At 41.7% G+C, this 13,062-nt stretch overlaps 1 protein-coding gene and 1 non-coding gene across 5 annotated transcripts in view; one reads left to right on the top strand and one right to left on the bottom strand.

The window, feature by feature from the left end:
* Positions 1–5,466, bottom strand: part of TFDP2 (transcription factor Dp-2) — a 194,424-nt gene extending 188,958 nt beyond the window's left edge. For all 4 annotated transcript variants that reach the window (XM_030816712.1, XM_030816714.1, XM_030816713.1 and 1 more), the window contains exon 1: positions 5,078–5,466. The gene's annotated coding sequence lies outside the window, so the exon portion shown is untranslated. The remainder of the gene's footprint in view (positions 1–5,077) is intronic.
* On the top strand, positions 1,354–1,455 carry LOC115836447. The gene has a single exon (XR_004031530.1). It is a non-coding gene; the product is annotated as a U6 spliceosomal RNA (small nuclear RNA).
* Positions 5,467–13,062: the final 7,596 nt, after the last annotated feature.

The following is a 13,062-nucleotide window of genomic DNA, read 5'->3' as shown; positions in this document are numbered from 1 at the left end:
CCGGGCGCGGTGGCTCACATCTGCAATCCCAGCACTTTGGGAGGCCAAGAGAGGTGGATTGCTTGAGGTTAGGAGTTCAAGACCAGCCTGGCCAACATGGCAAAACCCTGTCTCTACTAAAAATACAAAAATTAGCCAGGTGTGGTGGCATATGCCTATAATCCCAGCTACTTGGGAGGTTGAGGCACAAGAATCACTTGAACCCAGGAGGCGGAGGTTGCAGTGAGCCGAGATTGCACCACCGCCAGCCTGGGCCAATAGAGCAAGGCTCTGTATCAAAAAAAAAAAAAAAGCAGGGCGGCGGGGGTGAGGGGGGTTGAATTTAAAAGGACAGTAAAGAGAAAACAGAAAAAGGGAGTTGGAAAGTACTATGCTCAGAAATAAAATTCTAATTAGATTACAACTTATGACACTAGGAAAGAAAAGACTTATTTATTTATTCTTATTTATTTATTTATTTTGAGATAGGGTCTCACTCTGTTGCCCAGGCTGGAGTGCAGTCGCACCATCACAGCTCAATGCAGCCTTGACTTCCTGGGCTCAAGAGATCCTCCCACCTCAGCCTCCTGAGTACCTGGGACTACAGGAACATGCCACCAAGCCTGGCTACTTTTTGTATTTTTAGTAGAGACAGGTTTTGCCATGTTGCCCAGGCTGGTGTTGAGCTCCTGGGCTCGGCAATCCGCCCACCTCGGCCTCCCAAAGCACTGGGATTACAGGCGTGAGTCACTGCACCTCCCAGAAACAACTTTTAAAACATACATGCATTTTTAAAACAAAGATAACTTTGGCTACCATACATAAGGACCAGAGACAGAAAAGGACTGGAAGAACGAAGGTTAACAGGAAGCTATTACTGCAGTACACTAAAGAAGGAATGCTGGCAGACTACGGTAATATTAGCAAGAGGAGGAATGGAGAGAAATAGATGTACATTACCTTTTTGCTTCAGGCATTTTTATTAAGAAAAATTCTCTTCCGATGGCTCAAGTAAAACAAGCATTGATATCTTGTGCAACATGGGCATTTAATAAATTTATCAATGAATTGGCGGAAATGAAAGCTCAATATGAACATGAAGATAAAAGATAGTTCCTAACTGCTCTAAGTAAACCTTCAACAAGGTATATTGCTCCAAATAAAATTCCACACAGCTGTTGGCAATCATTTAGGAACTATGGTGAGCAGGAGAGGTTGCCAGAAGACTAAAGACAAAAAAATGTAGTACTCGTGTTCAAAAAAAGAGAAATGGGATCCTGCCAACTATTGATCATTGAAGTTAAACATAATTTTAGACGATTCTAGAATCATTACTAAGAGAAGTTTGTGAATACTTAGAAAAAGTAGTAATCAGTGCTCCCTTAGCAGCACATATACTAAACAGGAACAAATCAGAGATTAGCATGGCCCCTGTGCAATGATGACACACAAATTCATAAAGCATTCCACATTTTTACTTGAATTAAAAAATCCTTTTCTGATACAAAAATCAGCCAGGTGTGGTGGCAAGCGCCTGCAGACCCAGCAACTCGGGAGGCTGGGGAAGGAGAATTGCTTGAATCCAGGAGGCCACTGCACTCCAGCCTGGGTGACAGAGACAGACTCTGCCTGAAAATAAATAAATAAACAAATAATAAAAAATCCTTTTCTGAAAAAAAAGACAAAAAAGTAGTAATTAACATATGCTACTGGAATATAGTATAGTTTCAATAAGGACAAGTAATGATAGGGTAAAAAAAACGAGGCATATAAAACCTGGGTTTTAGTAAGGCAATTGTCAAAGTTCCTCACATATTCCTAATGAGAACTTGGAAACATATGAGGTAGATGATGATAAATTAGCTGAATTTCTAATTGGCTGACCAACCTGAACCAAAGAATGAATAATAAAATTTTCTATCACCTTTAAGAGAGGTCTTTAGCAGGTAAAGAACTCTGCCCTCAGCCCTGCCTAGACAGCATTTTAGTGAAAAATTTGCATGAAGGCAATGCCAAAATTATCAAACTTGTATGTTTATCAAATGCATAGATTTGATATTTATCGGACGACCAAATCAGGATTTTTTAAATGTCAACAGACTAGAAGCAATCTTACAAAATAAAAATACAGATACATGTAAAGTCCTACCAAAAAATATTCTATTAAAGAATTCAGAGAGTATGACTTTAAGAACGGAGAGAGCATGAACAAAATAATTCAACAATTTTAGTTGACAAGGAAACCAATAGTAAAATAGGTATCATACATACATACTACTTGGATGCCACAACCCATTCTAAATGACTTACATATATACATTAATTTAATTATCTTCAGAATTGTGTAAGAGAGACACTATTATTAACCCCATATTAGAGATGAGGAGACTTAGGCCCAGAGTGTTTACATAATTTACTCAAGGTTACCCAGCTGATAAACTGCAGAGCTAGGATCTAAACACAGGAAGGTTAGCCCCAAAGTTAATCTTCTTAACTAGTAAATTATTATAAATTAACAGTGTAATGTGGTTGCCAAAGAAGCAAGTCTACTCTTAAGGTACATGCTTTAAAATCAGAGAGGTAACTTAGTCTTCTATACTAGTTAATACCTAATTTGGGGCACCATGCTTGTCGGAACAATGCAGATGAACTAAACAAATCCACAAGTGGGCTATGAGTTCTGTGAGGAGATGTGAATGAAAGCAATGACACAAAAGTCACTAGCAGAGGTTAAAGACTGAGAATATTTTCTAACACTCAGTGGAATATAAGTATCTTCAAATAGTTGAAAACCCACAATACAGAAGAGACAGTGAGGACACAATTTCTAGTTCAGTGAAAGAAATAATTTTAAAAATCAGAGTTGTCCAAACATGGCGAGGTGTGTGCCTATAACCCCAGCTACTTGGGAGGATGAGGTGGGAGGATCACTTGAGCCCAGGAGTTCCAGACAAGCCTGAGCAACACAGAAAAACCCTGTCTCAAAAAAAAAAAAAAAAAAAAAAAAAAGAATTGACCAAATATCTTTGCCTCAGAAACTATGACACTATAAATAGTCTCTCCAAAAAATATACAAATATGCATAATTTTGCATAATATTTCCAAGACTTCACAAGTCTACTTTCATATCTATTCATGCCGCACACCTAGAGTCGTGTATCCCAGATTAAAATGGAAAGGATTTAAGTATGAAGAGGTGAGCGTATTTGATTCTCTTTAAAATCCACTACAATTTAAAATTCTATGATCTAAAAGAACTCTCAATCTATGCTTTCTAGTTTCTTCTGAGATCCATTATAACACATATTGCAATAAGAGTTTAAAAGACGATGACAAGGAAGTACATCCCACTTCATCAGTTATATTGAGGGCACACTGCTCAGACAGTTAAGAATTTTAGCTGCCAGAGAAAAACTTCCATGTGCCACTTGGACTACACATTCACAAAAGTCGGGGTGGGAGGAATTACATGATCACAAAATGAGAATACGAAGTATTACACACTAGAAAAATTCAGCTTTCTTTTTTAAACACCTAGAAATGAAGAGAACTGAAAAGTAAGAGTTTAGTAAGTCTTGAACCTTTATTAACAAATGTAAGGGCCACAGTGCTCAAACTGCAACTGCACAGCCAGAACAACGCTACAGACACCACGTCGACTAGTTACAGGCACAGGATGTTCTAATAAATAATCAACACATCCAGAGCCAGTACACAAATGTGACAGAATCTGGGGTCTAGGCATTTGATTTTTCTCCTGGTGCTGTCTGAGAATGGACACTGCCATTAAAGATTAATTATAGTAATCTGATAGTGATAAAGTTTAGCTAAATAACAGGCTAACCAATGAAATGGAAAATGAAGCTGCAATACAGATCAATTAAACTATTTTTATATTTACTTTTAAAGAGACAGGGACATGATTATGCCATATAGAAAATAGATGAATATATATTCACGAGCTGAAAAAAAAAACAGGTAAATAACTTTATTAGGTGAAGATAAATTCAAGCCATTAAGAGAAAACGCATGGCCCAGAAAAAAAAAAATAGGTTGTGCAAGTCAAATGAAAAGACACAAAACTCAGATCTCGGGGAAAGAGGGGAAGGAGAAGGCTGAGCTAAAAGAGAGCCTTACTGAAAGAAAGCAAATAAGTGAGACAGGGAGTCTGTGCCCTCTGAGATGGAATGAGGAAAAGATAAAAGTATTCATGGGCTTAAAGGTAGCTTCAGCAGTGAATACGGAAAAGGAATGAGCCCGTTCACTGTCTCAACACTAAAAGGGAAATAATATAGGGTCTTTTTCTAAACCAGCATCCATGGCAGTCAATAATAAAACTGCCTAACTAATGCAAGGCATTTAACAAGTGGAGAATTTTCTTACGATTGCATTCCATACATTAGTCCATTCACTCCCCGAAACACACCGAATAGGTGGATGAATCTAATTTACAGATGAAGAAACCGAGATCACACAATGGAAGATAGCACAGGCTGCTAAGAGAGACTGGGGCGCTCATCCACTTCGTTGTACCGTCTCTCAGCGAGATCCTAGGAAAACCCTTACACTTCTTTGTGAAGAGAGACCTTGGCTTTCCAGATTTTCTCAAAGGAGTCTGGGCCCAAAAAGCGATCCTCTACTTCAGAGAAAAGTTCCTTTATGGGGCATATGAGGTTCTTCCAAGCACACAAAGCTTAGAAACTCTTTTTAAAAACAAACACCTGGTGGAGACAGAGGCGTGTGAGTCATGAAAGGAGAAGAGAAAAATCGGAAAACCAGATTTAGAAGCCATCCTTCTTTGAAGAGAACGAGAAAGTAGAAAGCAGCCCTTCCCCTCTTCCACGAGGCGTGACTCAGGGACGTTACCTCCCCCGATTTGCTCTATGCACTAAGAGGGTGACCCTCCTCTGCTTTCGACTCTGGCCCAGACACTCACGGGTTACCCGGCCAGGCCTGCAGAACCCAGGTCTAAACAGATGGGACTCGTGGGGGAACAAGGGGGCCCCTGGGCGCAGGGAGGGAAACCTACCCAGGAACGCGCCCGGCCGGGTCCAAAGGCCCTCCGCGCGCGGGCCCGCGCCCTCGCCCCAGACCTTACCGCCTTCGGCTGCAGAAGAACTGGCGGCCAAGCGAGGCTGTCGGGCCGAGCCAGGAGTGCGTCTTCGGGCGCCGTCGCTTCTGTGGCGCCCGCGCTTGGCGGCGGCCAGGTCCTGGTGGACTCACACCCAGGGAGACGCGGCCTGCCCGGTCAAGGCCCAGGAGTTTGAGGCCCCGGAACGCCGACCGTGCGCGCGCCCTCGAGCCTGCCCAAAGAGGAAGGGTCAGGGCGCGCCCCGCGGGCCGGGCAGCGGTGGCAGCGCCGGCAGCGCGGCAGCCGAGACCGCTGCCGATTTCGATCGCCCTCTCCCTGCCTAGCTACAGCCCCGCTTCCCCCGCGCAAGCTTTGGCGGCGGAGCACCACGGTGCGCGCCCATTGGCCCTCGGGATGTGCGACGCCAGGCGCCGCTCCCCACGGATTGGCCGGGCCGGCAGTGCGTGCACGGAGTAAACAAACCCCGCCCCCAGGCTGCCCTTTGAGAGTAGGGGGCCAACAGATGCAGGGGCGGGCCTCGTGCACTCAGCCACCGCCCCTTGGTTCCCCCTGTGGCCTCCCTGGGAGCCCTCCGCAGGACCCGACCACCCCGCTTCCCCGCCGCCTCCAGGAACAGCTGCGGGCCTGAGGCCTAGAATTTTAGACACACTTCCTACATCACTCCTATCTCATCCCCCCCTACTCCCACCCTGCGACTTGGGTGGGAATCTCTTTTCCAACTGACCCCGAAGCCAGAAAAACCCAGCTCTCTTGGAAGGAGGGGGACTGCGGCAGTTCCATTTCGGTCCCCAGGCCTTTGCGGGGTCGCCCTGGAGGAGCATCAATAAGGGACAGGGGGGCGAGTGATCGTGAGTGAGGCTATGCGTGCGGCCAACTGTGGAACACCTTGAAATTATTCAGACAATGGGTTAGAGACCACTGGGAATGTGGAGGTTCTTCAATATCCAGGCAAGTTAATACCCAAACCAGGACAGGTCATTATGTCCCGCGGAAACCGCATACACCGCAAATACCCGTACACTTGGTTCCATATGAAAAGATTTTGTTCATTCATTCGTGCCGATGTGAAAAACCCTGTGTGAACAGCGCGTTGAAACGATTACATCTTTCTCATTTTACTCCAATCAAATTTTATAGATCTTCTATATGTCACTTCATTTGTTGGTTTTTGAGACGGGGTCTTGCTCTCACCCAGGCTGGAGTGCGGTGGCAGGATCACGGCTCAGTGGAGCCCTGACCTCTCAGTCTCAGGTGATCCTCCCACCACAGCCTCCCGAGTAGCTGGGACTACAGGCCCACGCTACCACACCCGGCTAATTTTTGTATTTTTAGTAGAGACGGGGTTTTGCCATGTTTCCCAGGCTGGTCTGGAACTCCTGGACTCAAGAGATCCTCCCGCCTAGGCCTCCCAAAGTGGTTGGATTACAGGCGTGAGCCACCGTGCCCGACCCCAAACACTATTCTTGACATGGGGAGACAACAGTGGACAAAATAGAGACAAAAACTCCTGCCTTCATGGAGCTTACATTCTAGAAGGATGGGAAAGATAATATGCAAAAGAATAGGCAAAACAAAAACTATATTACATGCTGATATGTGTGCTATGGGAAAAAAAAAATAAGCAGAGGTATTGGAGGAATGGCTTCAGTCCTAAATATAGTGATCAGGGAAGGTGGCACGGAGAAGGTGGTATTTAAGCAAATGCCTAAAGGAGATGAGATAGGTAACAGAGCACTTTCAGATCTTTCTCTGGGGCAGGGTGGAGAGACAATTGTATGCATAATTGCATGTAAGTAGTCCTGAGAGTCCAAGAATGTCAAATGCAGTACTCCACTGACTGATTCTAAAATGCAAAAACCCCAATGGAGTGATTACTTCACATTCTCCAGTAACAAATCAATAAAAATTTAGTTTCCACAAAAAAATTTTTTAAAGTTATATTCAACAAATACTTTTCACTCTAGGTACTACATATACAAAAATGAACAAGACAGACAAAACATCCACCCTCAAGGAACTCAGTGTGGCAGAGGAAATGGATTATAAACCACCTCAATTCAATGTGTAAATAACCATGATGGAAGTACACACACAAAGTGCTTGGGCTAATGTAGGGAAAGGGGTCGCTGTCATAGAGGAGCTGTAACTATCTTAGGATCTCTTTATCTATAAAAGATAGTATACTAAAATAGTCAGTACTAAATTTGGAGTGAAGTTATGGCTATCAGGGATTCCCTAACCTCTTTATAGGTCAGAGTCTGAAGATACTAGGTTGAACCACACGAAATTGCTGATATTGGGCAATTTTCATATGGTTCAACTTACTCTCTTGCAGAGGTAGTATGAGGATTTTGCTATGTAATGCATGTAGTAAGTGTTCAGTAAATGATGGCAATTATTATATTCATTGTATAATATAGCTTTTAAAAAAAAAGATTTAAAAGTCAATGTTTTATAACACCTTCCAACGCCATTACATAAAATGGGCAGTGAAAGTTTCAAATTTTCCATATCCTAGTTTGATTTAGTTGTGAATTTCCATGACCTAATCAGGGCATGTTGTAAAAGACAGTAAATGTTAGTTTCACAGCAGGCCAAGAAATTCAGAATAAGGAGGAACAGCTTGGTTTTTAAGCCAAAAACTGAGAATTCTCCAGAACAGAATAAATTGTCAAGTTGCTACAGGGAAGAAAATTCATGTAAATCAATTTTTCATTCCCACTCATAGTTCCAATTTAGCAATTTGCACAACAGTCAGCTTTCTGTCTTCTTTCTTATTTCCCCATTAAGGGATCTTATTTCCTTTGAAAAGGAAAATAAAGTTTCCACCATCTCCAGTGCCAGAGAGTAGACATCTGAAATGTGACAGAACATTTATTGATTCTGCAAACACTTATTAAGCACTTATTGTATGACAAGAACTATGCAAGGCATTGGCAATACAGACACAAATGTCCAAAGAGCTCCATTCATTGGCATTCCTTATGCTTGGAACAATCCCCCAGTTCACCCACAACTCACCTGCACATGCCTTCTCATCTAAACTTAAACAACACTTTCTCCAGAAAAGCTTCCCCTGAGTCCCCATCTCCAACTCTTTTCCCATAAAATTTTCTTTGACTTTCCAACATTCATTAAACTTGTAATTACCCACTTGCTACCTGCATCCCATTAGACTGTAAGCTTCTAGAGTCAAAGCCATATCATTCTATTCACTATCATCTCCTCAGTGCTTAATGGAAGTTCAATGTTTTTATTGAATAGATGAGAGTCCACAGCCCAGCAAACTTGGAAAGAGGAGAGAGGTATAATAAAGTCTTCTCTATTTAGAAATATGTGGGCCACAGAATAGCCAACACAAAGAGGTTGTGAAAAAGATGGCTCCATTGCAGTTAAACCTGAGGCATTTCCATGTGCTGCCCCCTCTCCTGGCACTGGATACTGCTTTTGCAGGTGGAAGTACCAGACTCCTGGACCGCTGCCTCTCAAACTTTGAGGTGCACAGTAATCACTTAGGGAATCTTACAATTCAGTCTGTAAGGTGTGGCTTTGATTCTGCATCTCCAACAGGCTTCCAAGTGATGCTGGTGCTGCCGCAGCAGCCAAAAATCACACTTGGAGTAAGAAGGTCCTTAGTGACACCTTTTATCACACGAAAAGATCTGCAGTTGTCAGAACAGTTTCAGATTTTTTTTTTAAAGCATCTTCTTTTCACACCAAATCCATCTAGTGACTGACAAAAGAAATAACACTTATAAGTGTCAAATCTGGGTCTTGCTTCTAGAGACAATCCTGTTATGTACAGTTTAATCACCTTAATAGGACAGAGTAGAATTGAAGCCTTGGAATTTCCTCACGGAGGGATTCAACCTCTCCCCAGTTTTCTGGAATGACTGCATTAGAGCAGTAGAAAGGTTTCAAAGTCACCCTCAATAAAAGTAACCCCTTAATATCAAACCTAAAATATTTTTAGGATAAAATACTTTATTCACCATAAAAATATAAAGTAAATGTGAGATAAGGAATCATGATAAACCCTCATGTATCTGCTTAAGCAACGTATTATTAACACCATTGAAGCCTCATGTGCCCCCTACCAGTGTGTCCCTACAACTTTCCCTTTCCAAAATAACATCTTAAATTCTGTGTATAATTTCCATGTTCTTCTTTATAATCTTAACACATGTGTATGTATATCCAAATAATATATTGCTTAGCTTTTCATGTTTTTGAACTTCATAAATTTGGAATAAAATTTATTATTCATCTGCAATTTTTTTTTTTTTTTTTTGCTCAACATTTTGTTTAAGAGGGTCATCTATCTTGATGGGTGGTCATTCATTTTCACCAACGCAAAAATATTTACATACTCCATTCTATTATTTTTTTAATTTTATTTTGAGACAGACTCTTGCTCTGTTGCCTAGGCTGGAGTGCAGTGGCGCAATCTCAGCTCACTGCAACCTCTGCCTCCCAGGTTCAAGTGATTCTCTTGCCTCAGCCTCCCAAGTAGCTGAGATTACAGGTGCGCACCACCACTCCCAGCTAATTTTTGTATTTTTAGTAGAGATGGGGTTTCACTATATTGGCCAGGCTGGTCTCGAACTCCTGACCTCAAGTGATCCGCCTGCCTTGGCCTCCTATAGTGCTGGGATTACAGATGTGAGCCAATATGCCCAGCACATAATCCATTCTCTTATTGAAAGGCATTTGGGAGTTTTTACCTTTTTTCATATTCTGATACTATGAATATTCCTGTCTCCTTTGTACATGTGAAATTTTCCATAGGGTCTTAGATTATGAACAGGGGTGACAGTCAAAATATTTAACAGCTGGTAATGCACAGATCTTAGCTGGTTCTCCTTCCCCACAAACACCCTGACACAATTTCTTACATGCAGTTGTTTTATTTTGGGAGATGATTCCAATGAACTGGAGTGGGAGACGGCAAGCATGAAACACGAAGAAGGAAAAGCCAACCCCATGTGTTATGGGTTACTGAGATGTGTTACTGAGATGATCATTGCTGGAGGCTACTGAGGCTTGATCCTGGACGGGACTCTCCAAGAAGTTTTGAAGAGCACACCTCAAAACTGTCCACTTGAAGGACAGAAGAGGGGCATATTTACACACTGGCTCCCATCCTCACTGTGAAAAAGTTGCTCTGTCGGGTGTCAACTCTCTAGTACTTCAAGGTTTGGACATGGGTGAAAATAACAGAGCAAGTTCAGACAAGTATTCCAAGCTGAGAGGCAAGGAAATCCTAGTCCAGAACAGGAGATATGGTAAGGCACAATGAGGCAAGGTGTTGTCAGCATACACCAGGGCAGCTGATTGCTGCAACGAGTGGAATAAAAAGGTGGGCCAAGAGGATAGGAAGTGGGGCAAGAGGTGACCAAAACTGATATAAATAACTGAGTGATAAATTAATGGAGGATAAGAGACAGCTCTTCCATACAGTAGAATTCAATTAATAAATAAAAAGGCATAATGGAAATAGAAAATCACCATTACTAGGCACTCAACACCGGAATGATTGTTGCAGAAGAAAACTATCCATGGACACTATAACTAGTGAGTGAAAAGTGTGATGGCAAACAGGACATTTACATGGTCTCAAAGTATCTTCTCAGAAAATTCTTAATAACTACTAAAGAAAAATAGTAACCTTACAGTGGAAAATCTGGAAGACACTACCTTTATCTTAATCAAGTGATCAAGGTTAACATCATCGGTAATAAGACACAGGGATATAGCTTCATGATAGGATGCACTGAGAAGTCCACAATATCACTTCTGCAGTATTTTAACAAAAGTGCAAAACCTCAATCTACACACAATAAAAAATCAGGCCAAGCCAAAGTGAGGAACATTCTATAAAATAACTGCCAGTACACTTCAAAAATGTCAAGGCCATGAAAAAAATAGACTGAGGAACTGTCTCAGATTGGAGGAGACTAAGGACACATGAAAATTAAATACAATGTGGGATCCTGGACTGAATTCTGAATGAGAAAAAGGACATCACTCAGAAAACAGGCAAAATTCAAATAAGGCCTGTAGATTAGTTAAGATCACTGTATCAATATGAATTTCCTGATTTGAGTAATTGTATTATGGTTATACATGATGTTAATTAGGAGAAGCTAATGAAAAGGGAACTCTGTGTACTATTTTTACAACTTTTCTGTAACTCTAAAATTGTTTCAAAACAAAAAGTTAACAATTATATACCAGGGGCTCTTATTAAAATACAGATTCTCATTCAGTAGGTCTGGGATAAGGCCTGAAATTCTGCTTTTCTAAAAAGTACCTAGGTGATGTTGAGACTGCTGGTCCCAATGACATATGTGAGTAGCAAGACTTTGTTTCCCCCCAGTTGTACTGAGGTATAACTGCCACAGAATAAACTGTAAATAAAGTGAACAATGTGATGAGTTTTGATGTATGCATACACTCATGAAACCATTGCCACAATCAAAATAATGAATTTATTATTGGGAGACAATTCTAAATAGGTTTCTCATTTCTGTTTGTGTTACAAGCAGAGACACTGTGGCTTTTGTTGTAAGACAGAGATGGTGTCTCCCTCCACAGCAGAGGGCGACACCAACGATCAAACATCGTGAAAATAATTTTCCTCTGGGACAAGAATCAGAGAGGTTTACTTCCAATCTATTACGAAAGACTCAGGTTTCCTGAGCCTGAGATTCTTCAGCTTTACCACAAACCACTGCATTCACAGGATTAACCTGAAATGCTCCTCACAGGACTTAGGAGGCAAGGAGGACCAACGTAAATATGAAGATAATTGGTGCTTGCTATGCCATGAGTAATAAAGTCTTTAATCTCTGAGGCAGGAGTCTCATATCTTTTGTCATCAGCACAGGTTGAGCACCCCAAATCCAAAACTCTGAAATCCTAAATGCTCTCAAATCTGACATTTTTAATTAAAATATTTTTATTACTAGAGACAGCGTGTTGCTTGCCCAGAGTGGAGTGTGGTGACATGATCATATCTTCCAGTGAACTCCTGGGTTCAAGTGATCCTCAGGCCTCAGTCTTCCAAGTAGCTGGAACTACAGGCATGACCATCATGCCTGGCTGATTTTCTTATTTATTTTTTTTTTTAGTAAAAAGATCTCCCTATGTTGCCCAAGCTGGTGAAATCTGAGGCTTTTTAAGCACTGACATGATGTGCTTAAAGGAAATGCTCGGATTTGGGTATCAGATTTCAAGTTTTCAGATTTTGCATGCTCAATTGGAAAGTATACATAATAAAAATATTCCAAAATCAAAAAAAAAATCTTAAACTCGAAATACTTCTGATCCCCAGTATTTCGGATAAGGGATACTTCAACTTGTATCTGTAAAACTGTGGGAGGCTAACTTGTTAGCTTCCAAAGTAGAGTAAAATTTCAGACTCTTCTCAGTTCTTGACAGTGTTTGGTGATGAAGATTGGGATGCTAATAGAAATAATGGGTTTCTGGAAGAGAGAAGACAAGGGCTCCCATGGGCTGGGTGAAAGGATATGAGAACTCCCTGGGATCTGGTAGCAAATGTTCTTGCTCAAGTGGTGGGCAAGGGGGAAGGAAAATTTGGCAAATCTAATGTATTTGCCTTATAATCTCCACTTTTTTTTTTTTTTTTTTTGAGACAGAGTTTCCCTCTCATGCCTCAGGATGGAATGCAATGGCGCGATCTTGGCTCACTGCAACCTCGGCCTCCCAGGTTCAAGTGATTCTCCTGCCTCAGCCTCCCGAGTAGCTGGGATTACAGGCATGCGCCACCACGCCTGAATAATTTTTGTATTTTTAGTAGTGACGGAGTTTCACCATGTTGGCCAGACTGGTCTTAAACTCCTGACCTCAAGTGATCCTCCCACCTTGGCCTCCCAAAGTGCTAGGATTATAGGCATCAGCCACCACTTTCAGCCTAAGCTCCACCTCTCAATGGGTTCTGTTTCTTTCTAAAGAGCAAAAAATACACA

Source organism: Nomascus leucogenys, chromosome 8 (assembly GCF_006542625.1).
Source record: "Nomascus leucogenys isolate Asia chromosome 8, Asia_NLE_v1, whole genome shotgun sequence".
In the NCBI taxonomy this organism is placed as follows: domain Eukaryota; kingdom Metazoa; phylum Chordata; class Mammalia; order Primates; family Hylobatidae; genus Nomascus; species Nomascus leucogenys.
The sequence above is the reverse complement of the archived record's forward strand: the minus strand, read 5'-3'. Positions and strand labels throughout refer to the sequence as shown.